This window comes from Scyliorhinus canicula, chromosome 17 (assembly GCF_902713615.1).
Source record: "Scyliorhinus canicula chromosome 17, sScyCan1.1, whole genome shotgun sequence".
Lineage (NCBI taxonomy): Eukaryota > Metazoa > Chordata > Chondrichthyes > Carcharhiniformes > Scyliorhinidae > Scyliorhinus > Scyliorhinus canicula.
The window spans coordinates 2,695,994-2,716,696 of NC_052162.1; the positions used below are offsets into that span (position 1 = coordinate 2,695,994).

The window sequence follows — 20,703 nt, forward strand, 5'->3', positions numbered from 1 at the left end:
TCCTGCTGGCGCACAATGGTGGACCTCATGGTTGAGGCATTGCGTTTGTATTGGCATCCGCCAATGTCTGGCACCGATCCCGATTTTGTGATTCTCCGCCGCACCACGGACCCCCATACCGGCGTTGACTGACGGAGAAACCATTCCTGAGTGCTGATGCCAAGATTAATTACGTGCAGTTCGCATTCCCATTGGGGTCGCTATATTTGGAGTTATTCAGGACATGCTAATGGGCCAGTACTCTACTGGCATGAATTAGGAGTAATTCCCGGCCCAGAGATGTCTCAGTGAAGACCTATCCCGAGGTTGGGAGTCCGAGGTGGACCCACAGCTCCATGTCAGCATGGCAGCAGACTATAGCCGGCTCACCTGATACTGGCTGAGAGGAGGTGGCAGAGGCAGCCAGCGCTGCCTGGCTCACCAGGAGGAGACAGCTGGTGATCCTGAGGGGTGGGGGTCACTGGTGAGGCCTCAGCTCTGAGAAGGGCAGAGAACCAGGGAGGCCTCCAAAGGCCATGGTCCAGGGAGGCCTCCAAAGGCCATGGTCCAGGGAGGCCTCCAAAGGCCATGGTGCAGGGAGGCCTCCAAAGGCCATGGTGCAGGGAGGCCTCCAAAGGCCATGGTCCAGGGAGGCCTCCAAAGGCCATGGTGCAGGGAGGCCTCCAAAGGCCATGGTGCAGGGAGGCCTCCAAAGGCCATGGTGCAGGGAGGCCTCCAAAGGCCATGGTGCAGGGAGGCCTCCAAAGGCTATGGTGCAGGGAGGCCTCCAAAGGCCATGGTGCAGGTGTCGTCTGGATGGGGTGAGCTCTGCTGTTCCCCGGCTTCCTGTGCAGTGGGGCAGCGCTTCTGTGGAATGACAACATCTGGTGGGCCCCTGATTGAGCTTGGACATGCCCATCCCCTTGATAATTATAATCTTTATTGTCACAAGTCGGCTTACATTAACACTGCAATGAAGTTACTGTGAAAATCCCTTAGTCGTTACATTCCGGCTCCTATTCGGGTACGCAGAGGGAGAATTCCGAATGACCAATGCACCCGGAGGAAACCCACACAGACACGGGGAGAACGTGCGGACTCTGCACAGACAGTGACCCAAGCCGGGAATCGGTGATTATTTAGTCTCCCGCTCCTCCTCCCCAGCCATGTCACCCGATTCACGGATGTAAAGACGAGTAAGAATGAACACAGTTGTCTGTCTGAGAGGGGTGGAGCATCGCGGATGAGCGGAGCGTGCTGGGTCCAACCCGCTAATCACATTTAAATGAATTCAAATGCCAGTTTTGCATGCCGACGCGGGGCACAAACCTCGCTATCGCCACCAGCAAGGGGCCGGAGCATGGCGCCCGAATTGGCGACGGGCGCAGATCTCGATTTTGACCCGATGCCCGATTCTCTGCCCGATTGCGGTTCACGTTTGCAAAATCACGAGGCGGAGAATATCGCCCGCAATAAAACATCATCAATCGCAGTCTTGGAATTTTCCAGCTGAACCCCGGAATCTTCTGCCTTTTTGGGGGAAGGGTGATTGTTCCAGATTTCTCCTCCTTCGTAACGGCCCTGCTCAAATCCTAACGTTGTTTCCCCTTAATCTGGGCCCTCTCACCAGAACAATAATTTCCCCAAAAACCCTTCAATAAATCATCCCCTCATCCGAATATGCAGTGTGAAGTGGTTTAGGAAAACCCAGAGACCCCTACTCCAGCACACCCCACCCCACAACAGGGCAGCACAAAAGCAGCTTGAAAATCTACTCCGAAATGAGTTGGAAGCAGTTGGTGGTTAATTATGCATCATCTCAGTTTGATAGAATTCATCATTCATCTTTGATGAACACATTGCCCTTCACTATAAGTGCTTAGCTAAGGAATAGTTACTAATTGAGCTATAGTTGACTAAATGCAATACTTAAGACAATTACAATGTTTTATTTGTCTGCGATCCTCTTTATTTGCAGATATCAAACTAAATCCCTCCTTTTTTTCTCAGAAGGAAGAAAAGTTTTGTCAGCACTCCTCTCTGCTTTGTTCTTCTCCTTCTCTTAGATGTCCATTTTTCTTTTATTCCACTTCCAGTCATGCATGAGAGAACAGTTCTGCTCTGTTGTGTGTCTGTTCCGCTAGTTTTGAATCAGTCGGGTTCCTTTCTTCTCTTGCTTGGCAGTGGAAGGTAAAACAGAATGAGTGATAATGGCATTCACCCTTAAAAAGAGATGGCATACGTATTTGAAAACCAAGACTTTTGATGATTATCTCTCATCCATTTTCATGCTCACTGATTCATTTAACTATGCTGTAGCATTCTTCATTTAAATTTGTCTTTCCTTTCTCCTGAAACACTACTGCAGAGCTTATTGCAGCTTCAGGGAAGGTGAAAGGTGAATGATCAGGTCTCATCGTCCAGCCTTTACGGGCAGTGTTTATCCTTCAAATACAAAGGGGCTGGCACTAAAATAACCAATTAGTTGATGGTTATTACATTGCAGCTTGTGGGGACATTGCCCTACACAAACTGACTGCTGTTTGTCCGATACTTGACAGTGGCAACACTTCAAAGAAAAGTGCACCAATTGTAGCCCTGCTCTGTTCAGTGGCCACTGTCACCATCGGCAGGGAACTCAACAAGCTGGCACAGAGGGTTCAGCAGTCACAGGGGTTCCCGAGTGCCCGGGGCTGGTGGGGGCTGGTGGGGGGAGTCGGTCGAACCGATGGCTGATTAAAGTTTTCTAGAGTTTCTATCAGTTTCTCACACTGTAAACAACTATGGGTGGGAGGTGCCAGTGAGCGAGGGACACTGGAAACTCTGGCCCCTACATTTCAAATGTTCAAAATCAGGAGGGGGCTGGGCAGAGCAGACGGGGAGAAACTGTTCCCGCTGGCAAGGGATCGAGAACGAGAGGCACAGATTTAAAGTGATTTTCAAAAGAAGTAAATGTGATGCGAGAAAAATCTTTTTCACACAGCGAGGGGTTGGGATCTGGAAAGTACGGCCTGGAGATGTGGTGGAGGCAGGTTCAATCGAGGTATTCCGGAGAGCATTGGGTGGTTATTTGAATAGAAACAATGTGCAGGGGTACGGGGAAAAGGCAGGAGAATGGCACTGAGTCATGATGCTTGTTTGGACAGACGGTGCAGACATGATGGGCTGAATGGCCTCATTCTGCACCGTAACAATTCTGTGATTGCGAAAATGAGATGAAGACAATCTCTTGGTTCTGTTTGTGGCGGCCGGGCTCCAACCTGTTCACTGTCGCAAAATGAGATGTTTATTGGATGCAACCATTAAAAAACACTTTTTTAAAAATTGGAAAGTGCAACACTGAATGGGCAGCACGGTAGCACAGTGGTTAGCAATATGGCTTAACAGCTCCGGGGCCCCAGGTTCGATTCCGGCTTGGGTCACTGTCTGTGCGGAGTCTGCACATCCTCCCCGTGTCTGCGTGGGTTTCCTCCGGGTGCTCCGGTTTCCTCCCACAGTCCAAAGATGTGCAGGTTAGGTGGATTGGCCATGATAAATTGCCCTTAGTGACCAAAAAGGTTAGGAGGGGTTATTGGGTTACGGGGATAGGGTGGAAGTGAGGGCTTAAGTGGGTCGGTGCAGACTTGATGGGCCGAATGGCCTCCTTCTGCACTGCATGTTCTATGAACTGATAGAATCACCTTGTTTAGTACAGTTTAAGTGGAATGGTGATGACACAGTTGGTGCCGTTTGTCTGACAGTCATTGGAGTTGGGAGGAATGGGAGGTGATAATTTTGAAAGGTAAGGTTTGAGGGGGTAGAAGCTGGGGAGTGGCTCCTGTTGTGGGAGAATCTAGAATCTTCGGTTTGATGGAGTGGAGGAGAAATTTCTTCTCTTGGAGTATCGCCAGTCTTTGCAATTCTCTTCCCCAGTGTGATAAGCTGCACGGGTCCAATGGGATGGAGCAATTAACCTTCCCGTGAATCACGTAGATGGCGAGCTTCCCTGCTGAGGGGAAGGGGTACATCAGTGGAGTGAATGGAGTCGAGCATAAAGCCGGGAGTCGAGCATAAAGCCGGGAGTCGAGCATAAAGCCGGGAGTCGAGCATAAAGCCGGGAGTCGAGCATAAAGCCGGGAGTCGAGCATAAAGCCGGCCCGGATGTGAGCTGAGCATGAGGAGTCCGGGATGGGCACTGAAGCATGCTCTTGGCGATGTGTGAATACGCGTTTGAGCAGCGATCGGACACACAGGGCGCGATTCTCCGCAAATGCGGAGAGTCGTGCAGGTTGCCGTGAAACTGGCCGTGTTTCACGGCAGCCTCCGAGCCCCCTCCCGGGACCCGATTCTGCGCCCCGGTCGGGGCTAGCAGCGCGGCCCCGTAAACCTCGGCATCGCAGGCTTAGCGAAGTACCCTAAGCCCGCGCGCCAAGGTTAACGGCGGCTGACGCAAACGATAACGTCAGCCGCGCATGCGCGGATTGGACGGCTCGCGGGCCCATGATAGAGATAGAGCGACTGGCCCAGCAGAGCAGCGTCTAGATGGAGAGATAGAGCGACTGGCCCAGCAGGGCAGCGTCTAGACGGAGAGATACAGCGACTGGCCCAGCAGGGCGGTGTCTAGACGGAGAGATAGAGCGACTGGCCCAGCAGGGCAGCGTCTAGATGGAGAGATAGAGCGACTGGCCCAGCAGGGCAGCGTCTAGACGGAGAGATAGAGCGACTGGCTCAGCAGGGCTGCGTCTAGACGGAGAGATAGAGCGACTGGCCCAGCAGGGCAGCGTCCAGACGGAGAGATAGAGTGACTGGCCCAGCAGGGCGGCGTCTAGACGGAGAGATAGAGCGACTGGCCCAGCAGGGCAGCGTCTAGACGGAGAGATAGAGCGACTGGCTCAACAGGGCGGCGTCTAGACGGAGAGATAGAGCGACTGGCTCAGCAGGGCGGCGTCTAGACGGAGAGATAGAGCGACTGGCCCAGCAGGGCAGCGTCTAGACGGAGAGATAGAGTGACTGGCTCAACAGGGCAGCGTCTAGACGGAGAGATAGAGCGACTGGCCCAACAGGGCGGTGTCTAGACGGAGAGATAGAGCGACTGGCCCAGCAGGGCGGCGTCTAGACGGAGAGATAGAGCGACTGGCCCAGCAGGGCAGCGTCTAGACGGACAGATAGAGCAACTGGCTCAGCAGGGCAGCGTCTAGACGGAGAGATAGAGCGACTGGCTCAGCAGGGCAGCGTCTACACGGAGAGATAGAGCAACTGGCTCAGCAGGGCGGCGTCTAGACGGAGAGATAGAGCGACTGGCCCAGCAGGGCAGCGTCTAGACGGACAGATAGAGCAACTGGCTCAGCAGGGCAGCGTCTAGACGGAGAGATAGAGCGACTGGCCCAGCAGGGATGCGTCAAGACGGAGAGATAGAGCGACTGGCCCAGCAGGGCGGCGTCTAGACGGAGAGATAGAGCGACTGGCCCAGCAGGGCGGCGTCTAGACGGAGAGATAGAGTGACTGGCCCAGCAGGGCTGCGTCTAGACGGAGAGACAGAGCGACTGGCCCAGCAGGGCAGCGTCTAGACGGAGAGATAGAGCGACTGGCCCAGCAGGGTGGCGTCTAGATGGAGAGATAGAGCGACTGGCCAAGCAGGGCAGCGTCTAGACGGAGAGATAGAGCGACTGGCCCAGCAGGGCGGCGTCTAGACAGAGAGATAGAGCGACTGGCTCAGCAGGGCGGCGTCTAGACGGAGAGATAGAACGACTGGCCCAGCAGGGCAGCGTCTAGACAGAGAGATAGAGCGACTGGCCCAGCAGGGCGGCGTCTAGACGGAGAGATAGAGCGACTGGCCCAGCAGGGCGGTGTCTAGACAGAGAGATAGAGCGACTGGCCCAGCAGGGCGGCGTCTAGACAGAGAGATAGAGCGACTGGCCCAGCAGGGCGGTGTCTAGACGGAGAGATAGAGCGACTGGCCCAGCAGGGCAGCGTCTAGACGGAGAGATAGAGTGACTGGCCCAGCAGGGCGGTGTCTAGACGGAGAGATAGAGCGACTGGCCCAGCAGGGTAGCGTCTAGACGGAGAGATAGAGCGACTGGCCCAGCAGGGCAGCGTCTAGACGGAGAGATAGAGCGACTGGCCCAGCAGGGCGGCGTCTAGACGAAGAGATAGAGTGACTGGCCCAGCAGGGCAGCGTCTAGACGGAGAGATAGAGCGACTGGCTCAGCAGGGCAGCGTCTAGACGAAGAGATAGAGCGACTGGCCCAGCAGGGCGGCGTCTAGACGGAGAGATAGAGCGACTGGCCCAGCAGGGCAGCGTCTAGACAGAGAGATAGAGCGACTGGCCCAGCAGGGCGGCGTCTAGACAGAGAGATAGAGCGACTGGCCCAGCAGGGCGGAGTCTAGACAGAGAGATAGAGCGCCTGGCCCAGCAGGGCGGCGTCTAGACGAAGAGATAGAGCGACTGGCTCAGCAGGGCAGCGTCTAGACGGAGAGATAGAGCGACTGGCCCAGCAGGGCGGCGTCTAGACAGAGAGATAGAGCGACTGGCCCAGCAGGGCGGAGTCTAGACAGAGAGATAGAGCGACTGGCCCAGCAGGGCAGCGTCTAGACAGAGAGATAGAGCGACTGGCCCAGCAGGGCGGCGTCTAGACGGAGAGATAGAGCGACTGGCCCAGCAGGGCGGAGTCTAGACAGAGAGATAGAGCGACTGGCCCAGCAGGGCGGAGTCTAGACAGAGAGATAGAGCGACTGGCCCAGCAGGGCGGCGTCTAGACGGAGAGATAGAGCGACTGGCCCAGCAGGGCGGCGTCTAGACGGAGAGATAGAGCGACTGGCCCAGCAGGGCGGCGTCTAGATGGAGAGATGGAGGGACTGGCCCAGCAGGGCGGCGTCCAGACGGAGAAATAGAGCGACTGGCCCAGCAGGGCGGCGTCTAGACAGAGAGATAGAGCGACTGGCCCAGCAGGGCGGCGTCTAGACGGAGAGATAGAGCGACTGGCTCAGCAGGGCAGCGTCTAGGCGGAGAGATAGAGTGACTGGCTCAGCAGGGCGGTGTCTAGACGGAGGGACAGAGCGACTGGCCCAGCAGGGCAGCGTCTAGACGGAGAGATAGAGCGACTGGCCCAGCAGGGCGGCGTCTAGACGGAGGGATAGAGCGACTGGCCAAGCAGGGCGGTGTCTAGACGGAGAGATAGAGTGACTGGCTCAGCAGGGCGGTGTCCAGACGGAGAGACAGAGCGACTGGCCCAGCAGGGCTGCGTCTAGATGGAGAGATAGAGCGACTGGCCCAGCAGGGCGGCGTCTAGACGGAGAGATAGAGCGACTGGCTCAGCAGGGCGGCGTCTAGACGGAGAGATAGAGCGACTGGCCCAGCAGGGCGACGTCTAGACGGAGAGATAGAGCGACTGGCCCAGCAGGGCGGTGTCTAGACGGAGAGATAGAGCGACTGGCCAAGCAGGGCAGCGTCTAGACGGAGAGATAGAGCGACTGGCTCAGCAGGGCAGTGTCTAGACGGAGAGATAGAGCGACTGGCCCAGCAGGGCAGCGTCTAGACGGAGAGATAGAGCAACTGGCTCAGCAGGGCAGCGTCTAGACGGAGAGATAGAGTGACTGGCTCAGCAGGGCGGCGTCTAGACGGAGAGATAGAGCGACTGGCCCAGCAGGGATGCGTCTAGACGGAGAGATAGAGCGACTGGCCCAGCAGGGCGGCGTCTAGACGGAGAGATAGAGCGACTGGCCCAGCAGGGCGGCGTCTAGACGGAGAGATAGAGTGACTGGCCCAGCAGGGCTGCGTCTAGACGGAGAGACAGAGCGACTGGCCCAGCAGGGCAGCGTCTAGATGGAGTGATAGAGCGACTGGCCCAGCAGGGCGGAGTCTAGACAGAGAGATAGAGCGACTGGCCCAGAAGGGCGGCGTCTAGGCAGAGAGATAGAGCGACTGGCTCAGCAGGGCAGCGTCTAGACGGAGAGATAGAATGACTGGCCCAGCAGGGCAGCGTCTAGACAGAGAGATAGAGCGACTGGCCCAGCAGGGCGGCGTCTAGACGGAGAGATAGAGCGACTGGCCCAGCAGGGCAGCGTCTAGACAGAGAGATAGAGCGACTGGCCCAGCAGGGCGGCGTCTAGACGGAGAGATAGAGCGACTGGCCCAGCAGGGCGGTGTCTAGACAGAGAGATAGAGCGACTGGCCCAGCAGGGCGGTGTCTAGACGGAGAGATAGAGCGACTGGCCCAGCAGGGCAGCGTCTAGACGGAGAGATAGAGCGACTGGCCCAGTAGGGCAGCGTCTAGACGGAGAGATAGAGCGACTGGCCCAGCAGGGCAGCGTCTAGACGGAGAGATAGAGCGACTGGCCCAGCAGGGCGGCGTCCAGACGGAGAGATAGAGCGACTGGCCCAGCAGGGCAGCGTCTAGACAGAGAGATAGAGCGACTGGCCCAGCAGGGCGGCGTCCAGACGGAGAGATAGAGCGACTGGCCCAGCAGGGCGGTGTCTAGACGGAGAGATAGAGCGACTGGCCCAGCAGGGCGGCGTCTAGACGGAGAGATAGAGCGACTGGCCCAGCAGGGCAGCGTCTAGACGGAGAGATAGAGCGACTGGCCCAGCAGCGCAGCATCTAGACAGAGAGATAGAGCGACTGGCCCAGCAGGGCGGCGTCTAGACGGAGAGCGACTGGCCCAGCAGGGCAGCGTCTAGACGGAGAGATAGAGCGACTGGCCCAGCAGGGCAGCGTCTAGACGGAGAGCGACTGGCCCAGCAGGGCGGCGTCTAGACGGAGAGATAGAGCGACTGGCTCAGCAGGGCGGCGTCTAGACAGAGAGATAGAGCGGCTGGCCCAGCAGGGCACCATCTAGACAGAGAGATAGAGCGGCTGGCCCAGCAGGGCGGCGTCTAGACGGAGAGATAGTGCGACTGGCTCAGCAGGGCGGTGTCTAGACAGAGAGATAGAGTGACTGGCTCAGCAGGGCAGCGTCTAGACGGAGAGATAGAGCGACTGGCCCAGCAGGGCGGTGTCTAGACAGAGAGATAGAGTGACTGGCTCAGCAGGGCAGCGTCTAGACGGAGAGATAGAGCGACTGGCTCAGCAGGGCAGCGTCTAGACGGAGAGATAGAGCGACTGGCCCAGCAGGGCAGCATCTAGACGGAGAGATAGAGCGACTGGCCCAGCAGGGCGGTGTCTAGACGGAGAGATAGAGCGACTGGCCCAGCAGGGCGGTGTCTAGACGGAGATAGAGCGACTGGCTCAGCAGGGCAGCGTCTAGACAGAGAGATAGAGCGACTGGCTCAGCAGGGCGGCGTCTAGACGGAGAGATAGAGCGACTGGCTCAGCAGGGCGGCGTCTAGACGGAGAGATAGAGCGACTGTCCCAGCAGGGCAGCATCTAGACGGAGATAGAGCGACTGGCTCAACAGGGCGGCGTCTAGACGGAGAGATAGAGCGACTGGCTCAGCAGGGCGGCGTCTAGACGGAGAGATAGAGCGACTGGCTCAGCAGGGCGGCGTCTAGACGGAGAGATAGAGCGACTGGCCCAGCAGGGCAGCATCTAGACGGAGATAGAGCGACTGGCCCAGCAGGGCAGCGTCTAGACGGAGAGATAGAGCGACTGGCCCAGCAGGGCAGCGTCTAGACAGAGATATAGAGCGACTGGCCCAGCAGGGCAGCGTCTAGACGGAGAGATAGAGAGACTGGACCAGCAGGGCAGCGTCTAGACGGAGAGATAGAGAGACTGGCCCAGCAGGGCGGCGTCTAGACGGAGAGATAGAGCGACTGGCCCAGCAGGGCAGCGTCTAGACGGAGAGATACAGCGACTGGCCCAACAGGGCAGCGTCTAGACGGAGAGATAGAGCGATTGGCTCAGCAGGGCGGCGTCTAGACGGAGAGATAGAGCGACTGGCTCAGCAGGGCGGCGTCTAGACGGAGAGATAGAGCGACTGGCCCAGCAGGGCAGCGTCTAGACGGAGAGATAGAGCGACTGGCTCAGCAGGGCGGCGTCTAGACGGAGAGATAGAGCGACTGGCCCAGCAGGGCGGCGTCTAGACAGAGAGATAGAGCGACTGGCCCAGCAGGGCAGCGTCTAGACGGAGAGATAGAACGACTGGCCCAGCAGGGCGGTGTCTAGACAGAGAGATAGAGAGACTGGCTCAGCAGGGCGGCGTCTAGACGGTGAGATAGAGCGACTGGCTCAGCAGGGCGGCGTCTAGACGGAGAGATAGAGCGACTGGCTCAGCAGGGCGGCGTCTAGACGGTGAGATAGAGCGACTGGCTCAGCAGGGCAGCGTCTAGACGGAGAGATAGAGCAACTGGTCCAGCAGGGCAGCGTCTAGACGGAGAGATAGAGCGACTGGCCCAGCAGGGCAGCGTCTAGACGGAGAGATAGAGCGTCTGGCTCAGCAGGGCGGCGTCTCGACGGAGAGATAGAACGACTGGCCCAGCAGGGCGGTGTCTAGACAGAGAGATAGAGCGACTGGCTCAGCAGGGCAGCGAGTAGACGGAGAGATAGAGCGACTGGCCCAGCCGGTCAGCGTCTAGACAGAGAGATAGAGCGACTGGCCCAGCAGGGCAGCGAGTAGACGGAGAGATAGAGCGACTGGCTCATCAGGGCGGCGTCTAGACGGAGAGATAGAGCGACTGGCGCAGCAGGGCGGCGTCTAGACGGAGAGATAGAGCGACTGGCCCAGCAGGGCGACGTCTAGACGGAGAGATAGAGCGACTGGTCCAGCAGGGCAGTGTCTAGACGGAGAGATAGGGCGACTGGCCCAGCAGGGCAGTGTCTAGACGGGGAGATAGAGCGACTGGCTCAGCAGGGCGGCGTCTAGACGGAGAGATAGAGCGACTGGCTCAGCAGGGCAGCGTCTAGACGGAGAGATAGAGCGACTGGCCCAGCAGGGCAGCATCTAGACGGAGAGATAGAGCGGCTGGCCCAGCAGGGCGGCGTCTAGACGGAGAAACAGCGATTGGCCCAGCTGGGCAGCGTCTAGACGGAGAGATGGATCGTCTGGCTCAGCAGGGCAGCGTCTAGACGGAGAGAAAGAGCGACTGGCCCAGCAGGGCAGCGTCTAGACGGAGAGATAGAGCGACTGTCTCAGCAGGGCAGCGTCTAGACGGAGAGATAGAGCGACTGGCTCAGCAGGGCAGCGTCTAGACGGAGAAACAGCGACTGGCCCAGCTGGGCAGCATCTAGACGGAGAGATGGAGCGTCTGTCTCAGCAGGGCGGCGTCTAGACGGAGAGATAGATCGACTGGCTCAGCAGGGCAGAGTCTAGACGGAGACATAGAGCAACTGGCCCAGCTGGGCAGCGTCTAGACGGAGAGATAGAGCGACTGGCCCAGCAGGGCCGTGTCTTGACAGAGAGATAGAGCGACTGGCTCAGCAGGGCAGCGTCTAGACGGAGAGATAGAGCGACTGGCTCCGCAGGGCGGCATCTAGACGGAGAGATAGAGCGACTTGCCCAGCAAGGCACCGTCTAGACGGAGAGATAGAGCGACTGGCTCAGCAGGGCAGCGTCTAGACGGAGAGATAGAGCGACTGGCCCAGCAGGTCGGCGTCTAGACGGAGAGATAGAGCGACTGGCTCAGCAGGGCAGCATCTAGACGGAGAGATAGAGCGACTGGCCCAGCAGGGCAGCGTCTAGACGGAGAGATAGAGCGACTGGCCCAGCAGGGCGGCGTCTAGACGGAGAGATAGAGTGACTGGCCCAGCAGGGCGGCGTCTAGACGGAGAGATAGAGCGACTGGCCCAGCAGGGCAGCGTCTAGACGGAGAGATAGTGCGACTGGCCCAGCAGGACGGCGTCTAGACAGAGAGATAGAGTGACTGGCCCAGCAGGGCGGCGTCTAGACGGAGAGATAGAGCGACTGGCCCAGCAGGGCAGCGTCTAGACGGAGAGATAGAGCGACTGGCCCAGCAGGACGGCGTCTAGACGGAGAGATAGAGTGACTGGCCCAGCAGGGCTGCATCTAGACGGAGAGATAGAGCGACTGGCCCAGCAGGTCGGCGTCTAGACAGAGAGATAGAGCGACTGGCTCAGCAGGGCGGTGTCTAGACGGAGATATAGAGCGGCTGGCCCAGCAGGGCAGCGTCTAGACGGAGAGATACAGCGACTGGCCCAGCACGGCGGCGTCTAGACGGAGATATAGCGACTGGCCTAGCAGGGCGGCGTCTAGACGGAGAGATAGAGCGACTGGCCCAGCTAGGCGGCGTCTAGACGGAGATATAGCGACTGGCCTAGCAGGGCGGCGTCTAGACGGAGATATAGAGCGGCTGGCCCAGCAGGGTGGCGTCTAGACGGAGAGATAGAGCGACTGGCCCAGCAGGGCGGTGTCTAGACGGAGAGATAGAGCGACTGGCCCAGCAGGGCAGCGTCTAGACGGAGAGATACAGCGACTGGCCCAGCACGGCGGCGTCTAGACGGAGATATAGCGACTGGCCTAGCAGGGCGGCGTCTAGACGGAGAGATAGAGCGAGTGGCCCAGCTAGGCGGCGTCTAGACGGAGATATAGCGACTGGCCTAGCAGGGCGGCGTCTAGACGGAGAGATAGAGCGACTGGCTCAGCAGGGCGGCATCTAGACGGAGAGATAGAGCGACTGGCCCAGCAGGGCGGCGTCTAGACGGAGAAACAGCGACTGGCCCAGCTGGGCAGCGTCTAGACGGAGAGATAGAGCGACTGGCCCAGCAGGGCGGCGTCTAGACAGAGAGATAGAGCAACTGGCCCAGCAGGGCGGCGTTTAGATGGAGAGATAGAGTGACTGGCCCAGCAGGGCGGCGTCTAGACAGAGAGATAGAGCGACTGGCCCAGCAGGGCGGCGTCTCGACAGAGAGATAGAGCGACTGGCCCAGCAGGGCGGCGTCTAGACAGAGAGATAGAGCGACTGGCCCAGCAGGGCGGCGTCTAGACAGAGAGATAGAGCGACTGGCCCAGCAGGGCAGCGTCTAGACGGAGAGATAGAGCGACTGGCCCAGCAGGGCAGCGTCTAGACGGAGAGTTAGAGCGACTGGCCCAGCAGGGCGGCGTCTAGACAGAGAGATAGAGCGACTGGCCTAGCAGGGCAGAGTCTAGACGGAGAGATAGAGCGACTGGCCCAGTAGGGCAGCGTCTAGACGGAGAGATAGAGTGACTGGCTCAGCAGGGCGGCGTCTAGACGGAGAGATAGAGCGACTGGTCCAGTAGGGCGTTTCGAATGCCCACTGGGCCAATGATTGCTCGGAATGTGCTCTGGCAGAGTGCTGACCCATTAGCATGTCCTGAATTGCTGCAGAAATGGCGCCCCCAATGGAACGGGAATGATATCGCTCGCAATTCAGTCCTGACCTCAACACTTAGGGTGTGATCTACCCGAATGGGGACAGAGTCCCGTAGCGCAATTAGCCGGGTTTTCCCTAGTGTCAGGGGCGCCGTAAAACACCGCGTTACTAACGGCCATGCAGGTGGACTAGTGGCCTCAGCCGGGAACGTGAGTTAGCCCCATTTTCAGCACTGAGGCACTACACTCGCCGCAATGTCGCATTCCCCAACGAGATCGGAAAATGGCATCCAATGTTTTAATCTCCCAACATGACCTCCAACTCACTGATAAGGGGGTCCTCAGGCTCCCCTCAGCTGGGCACTGCCAGGCAGCACTGTCCAGGTGCCAGTGACATTGTCCTGGCTGGCACCAGCAATGCCAGGGTGCCAACCTGCCCAGAGGACAAGCACCTGAAGGCCTCCAATCCCCTGGGAGCTCTCCACAAGTGCCATTCCTTCTGGTCCCCGTTTGTGGAGACCAGCACTAGCCTGAGGTCTCCAAGCTGAGGGAGGTGGATCCCATGCCTTGGGTGGAATATGGGAATGCATATTAGAGTGAGACTAGCTGCCTCACTCCAATATTCAAATTAGCTCAAAAGTGATACCATCTGGTATATGGATATGGGTATACCAGTGAAGGGTTAATTATTACATCTCAGTGTAATTCAAACACTAGAGGGCAGCACCAGTTCCCAGTATAAATATTAGACCTCAGGGAATCTTTGGTAGTGTTAGCAGAGGAGAGAGATTGATCACAGCTCATGGACTAGTTTAGATTAGGGAGTAGTAGCACGAGGACATCATTAGTTAATTCTAGATTACAGATTGATGTTTAACAGACTCAGTCTTACTTTATTAATAGTTTTAGCTCTGTAGAGTGTGCAAACTATTTAATTTAATCGTTATTCAATAAATCAGTTTTGCTTCAAGTTAAAGATTGGCGCTTTCTTTCTCATCAACTCACCAGACCATTCTGGATCACAAGGCAATGAGTAATGACATACACAAAGTGTAATATAACACCGCCCACAATGGGCGGGAGTCACATTGCGATGTCTTGTGAGATCACGATAGATCTGGCGAGGTGTGGTGAGCGGGTAGGTCCTGGAAGAGGCATCTCCGGGCATCCACCAGTCACGTTGTGCCAGGTCGCACTACCTTTCAGGCACAATGTAACCGGTAGATTTCACCATTAGTCTCCCAGACAAAGAATTTCACCCAATCTTTGTGGTTCTCTGCCGCAGATTTTGTATCAACAAGGGGGGGTCAAGGGTTGGATTGGGTTGCGGGGGCAGTGAACAGGAAAGTGCAATTAAGGTCACAATCAGATCCAGCTGATTGAATGGCCCAGCAGGCTGGAAGACTAACTTCTCCACTCCTACCCCTTTTCCTTATGTTAGACCACATGACCTAGGGGTGGAAGTCAGCCATTCGACCCATCGAGTCTGCTCCACCATTCAATGAGATCATGACTGATCTGATGTGATAATCCTGAACTCCACTTTCCCAGCTTCTCCCCATCATCCTCGATTCCTTCACTGTCCATTAACAATCTGTCTCTCTCAGCCTTGAACATACTAACGGCCCGGCCTCTACAGCTCCCTGCAGGAAAGAATTCTACAGATTCACTCCCCTCTGAGAGAAGAAATTCCTCCTCATCTCTGTCTGAAATGGGTGACCTCCTTGCTCTGAGATTCTGTCCTCTGGTCCCAGACTCTCCCACAAGTGGAAAGAACCATTCTGTCTTTGGGTGAGATGTAAAAGCAAGATCCCATTTTTAAATTGCCTCCTGATCTCGCGCTAGAACGGTGAGTTCTGGTGAGCAGAGCGCCCCACTGTACAAAATGGGCTATGTGCAGCCTCAGCTGTGCGTCCCCCATTCAGGCCCCTTATTCAACGCGAGTGGTGTTGAATAGCCACCTGTTTCTTGGCACTGCGAGTGCCTGGTAACGCGCAGTTAAATGTTCTCGCTCAGGGACTTTGTTCCCATAGAAAATAGAAACAGGAGGAGGCCATTCAGCCCTTTGACCCTTCTCCACCATTGATTATAATCATCGCTCATCATCCAACTCAATAGCCTGTTCCCTCTTTCCCCCCATGTCGTTTGACCCCTTTAGCCCCAACAGCTATATCTTACTGCTTCTTGAAAACATGCAATATTTTTGCCTCATCTACTTCCTGTGGTAGTGAATTCCACAGATTCACCACTCTCTGGGTGAAGACATTTATCCTCATCTCTGACCTACATGGTTTACCCTGAATCCTCAGACTGTGACCCCTGGTTCTGGACACACCCACCATCAGGAACATCCTTCCTGTATCTACCCTGTCCAGTCCTGTTAGAATTTTATAGGTTTCTATGAGATTTCCCCTCGTTCTTCTGAATTCCAGCAAATGAAATCCTAACCGATTCAATCTCTCCTCATACATCAGTCCCGCCATCCCAGGAATCAGTTTTGTAAACCTTTGCTGCACTCCCTCAAGAGCAAGAACATCCTTCCTCAGAGAAGGAGACCAAAACTGCCCACAATACTCCAAGTGTGGCCTCACCAAGGCCCTGTATAATTGCAGCAACACATCCCTCCTTCTATACTCGAAACCTCTCGCAATGAAGGCCAACATACCATTAGCCTTCTTTACCGCCTGCTGTACCTGCATGCTTACCTTCAGCGACTGGTGTACGAGGACACCCAGGTCTCGTTGCACATTTCCCTCTCAGCTCCCATTGTCTGAGCCAACATTTAACCTCAGTTAACATCACTAAAAACAGATGATCTGGTGATTATCACATTGCTGTTTGTGAGAACTTACTGTCAAGAAATTGACAGCTGTGTTTCCTGTATTACAATCGTGAGCACATTTCAACATCACACATTACTCAACCTCTCAACCTCTCAAATTTGGATCCCAAAATATAGAAACATTTGTCCATGTTTTTTTGGAACCCACAATGCAACTCCAAGACTGACCTCTTGCGTTGTTGTGACAGAGTTAACATTGCGGTGCTAAGTGGTTGTTAATGGTAAACATGGTAAATCCCTGGAGCTTTGCCAGGCATTACTTTAATGGCCTTTGTCAAGTACAAATGCCGTTAATGTACCCACACGGGTCGAGGAGTGGAGATGGAAGAGGATCCAAACAAAGCCGGTTAAGTTTCGAGGATGATTATCAGGATGGGCAGAGATACATTTCACACACAGTAATCAGCCCCTCTGCCCCTCCTGTCCCTCCTACACACACACACACACACTCTCACACATGCACACACACGCACGACCACATGATCACACACCCACAATCACACACATTCTCACACACATATTCACACACACTCACACATTCACACAGACACGCACACACATTCACACACTCTTACTCAATCTCACACACACACACATTCAATCTCCCTCACACACACACTCAGTCTCACACACACACATACACTCAATCTCACACACACACACTCAGTCTCACACACACACATACACTCAATCTCACACACATACACTCAATCTCACACACACACACATTCAATCTCCCTCACACACACACTCAGTCTCACACACACATTCAATCTCCCTCACACACACTCAGTCTCACACACACACACACACACTCAGTCTCACACACACACATACACTCAATCTCACACACATACACTCAATCTCACACACTCTCTCTCAGGCACACACACAATCATCAAAACAGACTGATATTTGTGTTTTCTAATACTATGCTCCCCAGTGCTTTGTAAACATAGATTATAAAACATTTGGACAAATGGATCAAATAGAACAACAATAATAATGGGCAGCAGGGTAGCACAGTGGTTATCTCTATTGTTTCACAACGTCTAGAGGGATGGAGTTTAAGACTAGGGAGGTTATGTTGCAATTGTATAAGGTGTTAGTGCAGCCACACCTGGAGTATTGTGTTCAGTTTTGGTCTCCTTACTTGAGAAAGGACGTACTGGCGCTGGAGGGTGTGCAGAGGAGATTCACTAGGTTAATCCCAGAGCTGAAGGGGTTGGATTATGAGGAGAGGTTGAGTAGACTGGGACTGTACTCGTTGGAATTTAGAAGGATGAGGGGGGATCTTATAGAAACATTTAAAATTATGAAGGGAATAGATAGGATAGATGCGGGCAGGTTGTTTCCACTGGCGGGTGACAGCAGAACTAGGGGGCATAGCCTCAAAATAAGGGGAAGTAGATTTAGGACTGAGTTTAGGAGGAACTTCTTCACCCAAAGGGTTGTGAATCTATGGAATTCCTTGCCCAGTGAAGCAGTTGAGGCTCCTTCATTACATGTTTTAAAGGTAAAGATAGATAGTTTTTTGAAGAATAAAGGGATTAAGGGTTATGGTGTTCGGGCCGGAAAGTGGAGCTGAGTCCACAAAAGATCAGCCATGATCTAATTGAATGGCGGAGCAGGCTCGAGGGGCCAGATGGCCTACTCCTGCTCCTAGTTCTTATGTTCTTATGTTCTTATGTTCTTATGTTCTTATGTTCTTATGTCTGTGGACTCAGTTCGCGGCCGCCCTGGATGGGGGCTGTGGGGATCAGGTACCAGGGTGGGGCCTTATGGGTGGCCGGGGCGGCGATTGGGCGCATTTAGCTCACAGGGCTAAATCGCTGGCTTTTAAAGCAGCCAAGCAGGCCAGCAGCACGTTTCGATTCCCGTACCAGCCTCCCTGAACAGGCGCTGGAATGTGGCGACTAGGGGCTTTTCACAGTAACTTCATTGAAGCCTACTCGTGACAATAAGCGATTTTCATTTCATTTTCATTAGGTGGAGCGTTAGATGGAGCGGCGCGGGGCTGATCGTTGGGACCTTGTTTGTTGGTACAGGTCCGGCAGCTGAGTCCACTATCGCGTTCGGCACGGCCGCCGGAGGCCACCATTGTGTGCTTATGCGGACTTGGAACCGGACGTGCGGGGGCCTGTGTCCACAGCGAAAGCTCCGTGAAGCACTCTGGGATCCTGCCAGCCCCCTATAGGTAGGAGAATAGCTGTATATTTTTTTAAGGTAAGTCTGGAGTAGAACGCCAGCGTTTGAACGCCAGCGTGGAGATATAGCCCCATTTTTGGAGAATCCAGCCCTTTATCTCGCAATTTCATATTTATATTAGGTGCTTGTAGAGGGCAGCACGGTAGCATTGTGGATAGCACAATCGCTTCACAGCTCCAGGGTCCCAGGTTCGATTCCGGCTTGGGTCACTGTCTGTGCGGAGTCTGCACATCCTCCCCGTGTGTGCGTGGGTTTCCTCCGGGTGCTCCGGTTTCCTCCCACAGTCCAAAGATGTGTAGGTTAGGTGGATTGGCCATGATAAATTGCCCTTCATGTCCAAAATTGCCCTTAGTGTTGGGTGGGGTTACTGGGTTATGGGATAGGGTGGAGGTGTTGACCTTGGGTAGGGTGCTCTTTCCAAGAGCCGGTGCAGACTCGATGGGCCGAACTGTAAATTCTATGAAATTGTAATTACTCTCAAATCCAATAATTCTGTAACCTTGGTGATGGGCTTTCCGGTTTGGAGAAGCTACATTGTATATCATTGGCTCCAGAGTATTTTAGGATGTCCTGAATTCATGAAAGGCGCTATAGAAATGCACGCTGCTTCTTTCTTCCAAACAACCATGATATCGCATATAGCTTCAAATATTGTCTGAGCTTCCAACTCTTGCTCAATTTACTGTGACACATGTACCGATTGACCAAGTTAGCTGGTCAGTTGGTATTGACCATGAAGAATGTGTGGGACTCTGAGGAATTCTTCAACAAGAATGAGTCCTGGTAAAGAAGGACAGGATCGGGAGTGATAAGGAGGGAGAAAGCATTGCGGTTACCCTGAATAGTAGATTGAAGTTTCTCATTATTAATTTAATACCACGTGGATCCTACAGGTTACTGTCACTGGAATGTTTAGTTGCTGTATAAAGGATTATATTTTGGAATTAATTCTAAGACTGCAGGAAGTTCACACGTGCATGTTAACATTTTAGCTTCGCAGTCTTCAGAACTTGTTTATTGACAAAATACTGATTTGAGAAATTGCATTTTCACTCGTGCACCTTCTTGTTTGAAACTTTCTCCTTTTCTCAGCTTGATTCCCATTTGCCTGTTTTTTCCTATCGGAACAGTCAGGCTGCAAGAGAGACAAGAATAGTCATCAAATGGAATCAGCTTATTGGGGAATCACAGCAATTTGACACTGTTTCAGTTACTTATAACAAGGGCAACAAATCCTTGGCTATTTCATCTTCAAAGTGAAATCGGGTTAGTTTAGTTCAATGTATTTGCCTTTACTTGTTGCCATGGAGATGCAAATCCTGACATCAACACTCAACATTGCCTATAAAGTTCTCAAACACCATTGTCAGTTTTTCCTCTTCCCCACATCAAGTGTTTCCTCTTCTGTTTTGCAATTAATTAATAAGGAGTTGTTATTATTGAATAGATGTTGGTTTAACAATTCCTCTTAACATTATACTGCAGACAGAGAAAGAGAGAGAGAGAGAAAGAGAGAGGGAGAAAGAGAGAGAGAAAAGGACCCAGACAAGATTTGTTCAAAGAGTTAGTTATTGTTGCTGTCTGAATTTCTGTTCTCTGTGCTTGTCTGGCTTAATTAAAAGTAATTCAGTGTACACAGTGGGAGAGGTGCGTGGATCACCAGGAAATGATGATAGTGAAAGTCTTCCTGGAGAGCTTTGGACTTGGCAGTACAAAGTACCCTGAGTTGTGGCTACCTGAATAGTGTTGAATTAAAGCAGACAACCGCATCGTCCAATATACAAGTGACAATTGTTGATTGGAAGGCTGGGATTACAAACCTCTTCAAGGAAACTTGATTTCCCTTTGAAACCAAAAACAAGGGGAAATGGACCTCGATTTGAGTCACACAGTCCGAAATGAATAAACAAAAGAATGGTATCTGGCCTTCACATTGAAACATAACACTCCCACGTTTCCAGAAAGTGAGTGATACAGGTGAGCTTCTCAAAGAAGGCAAATTCGCCACAGATCACAGAATTAAATGTAACACATTACCCTCATTCAGTTAATGGAAATAAGTCAATCTGTTTCCTACGTCGTTTCCTTGAGCTTTTGGCTATGGTAATAGGATCATTGTGTTGGTTTGAATACTTGTGAATCAATTAACAAGTATTATTAATGATAATTTGTGAATTCAATATTAATTGGTTGTGTTGGATCTCTTCAATGTTTCAGGTTTAATGATGTCACAACAGGTCCCCCCTTTCTTCAAGATTCAACATATCTTATTGTTTAAAATCTGTTCCCTTTGTTTGAATGTTCTCATTCTAAACTGGTTGATTCAGCTGGTTGCCTATTGAACTCTATACAAGAGAACAATAGCCTCAGATCCGCCTTGTGTAGTTTATTGGGGGCTGCTGGACCGCGTTACAGATTTGGTCAGTGATTAACTGGATTGAAAACAAACTACACAAGGCAGAAGTAATGTTGG

At 53.9% G+C, this 20,703-nt stretch overlaps 1 long non-coding RNA gene across 2 annotated transcripts; it reads right to left on the bottom strand.

Annotated features, from left to right (window-relative positions):
- Positions 1–1,958: 1,958 nt before the first annotated feature.
- Positions 1,959–20,452, bottom strand: LOC119952355. Of its 2 annotated transcripts, XR_005457839.1 has the most exons (3): positions 20,268–20,452; positions 19,292–19,365; positions 1,959–2,155 (listed from the first exon to the last, which is right to left on the bottom strand). It is a non-coding gene; the product is annotated as an uncharacterized LOC119952355 (long non-coding RNA). The 2 variants fall into 2 exon arrangements; XR_005457838.1 differs by lacking the exon at positions 1,959–2,155 and having other exon boundaries at positions 19,217–19,365.
- Between the last annotated feature and the right edge of the window lie 251 nt (positions 20,453–20,703).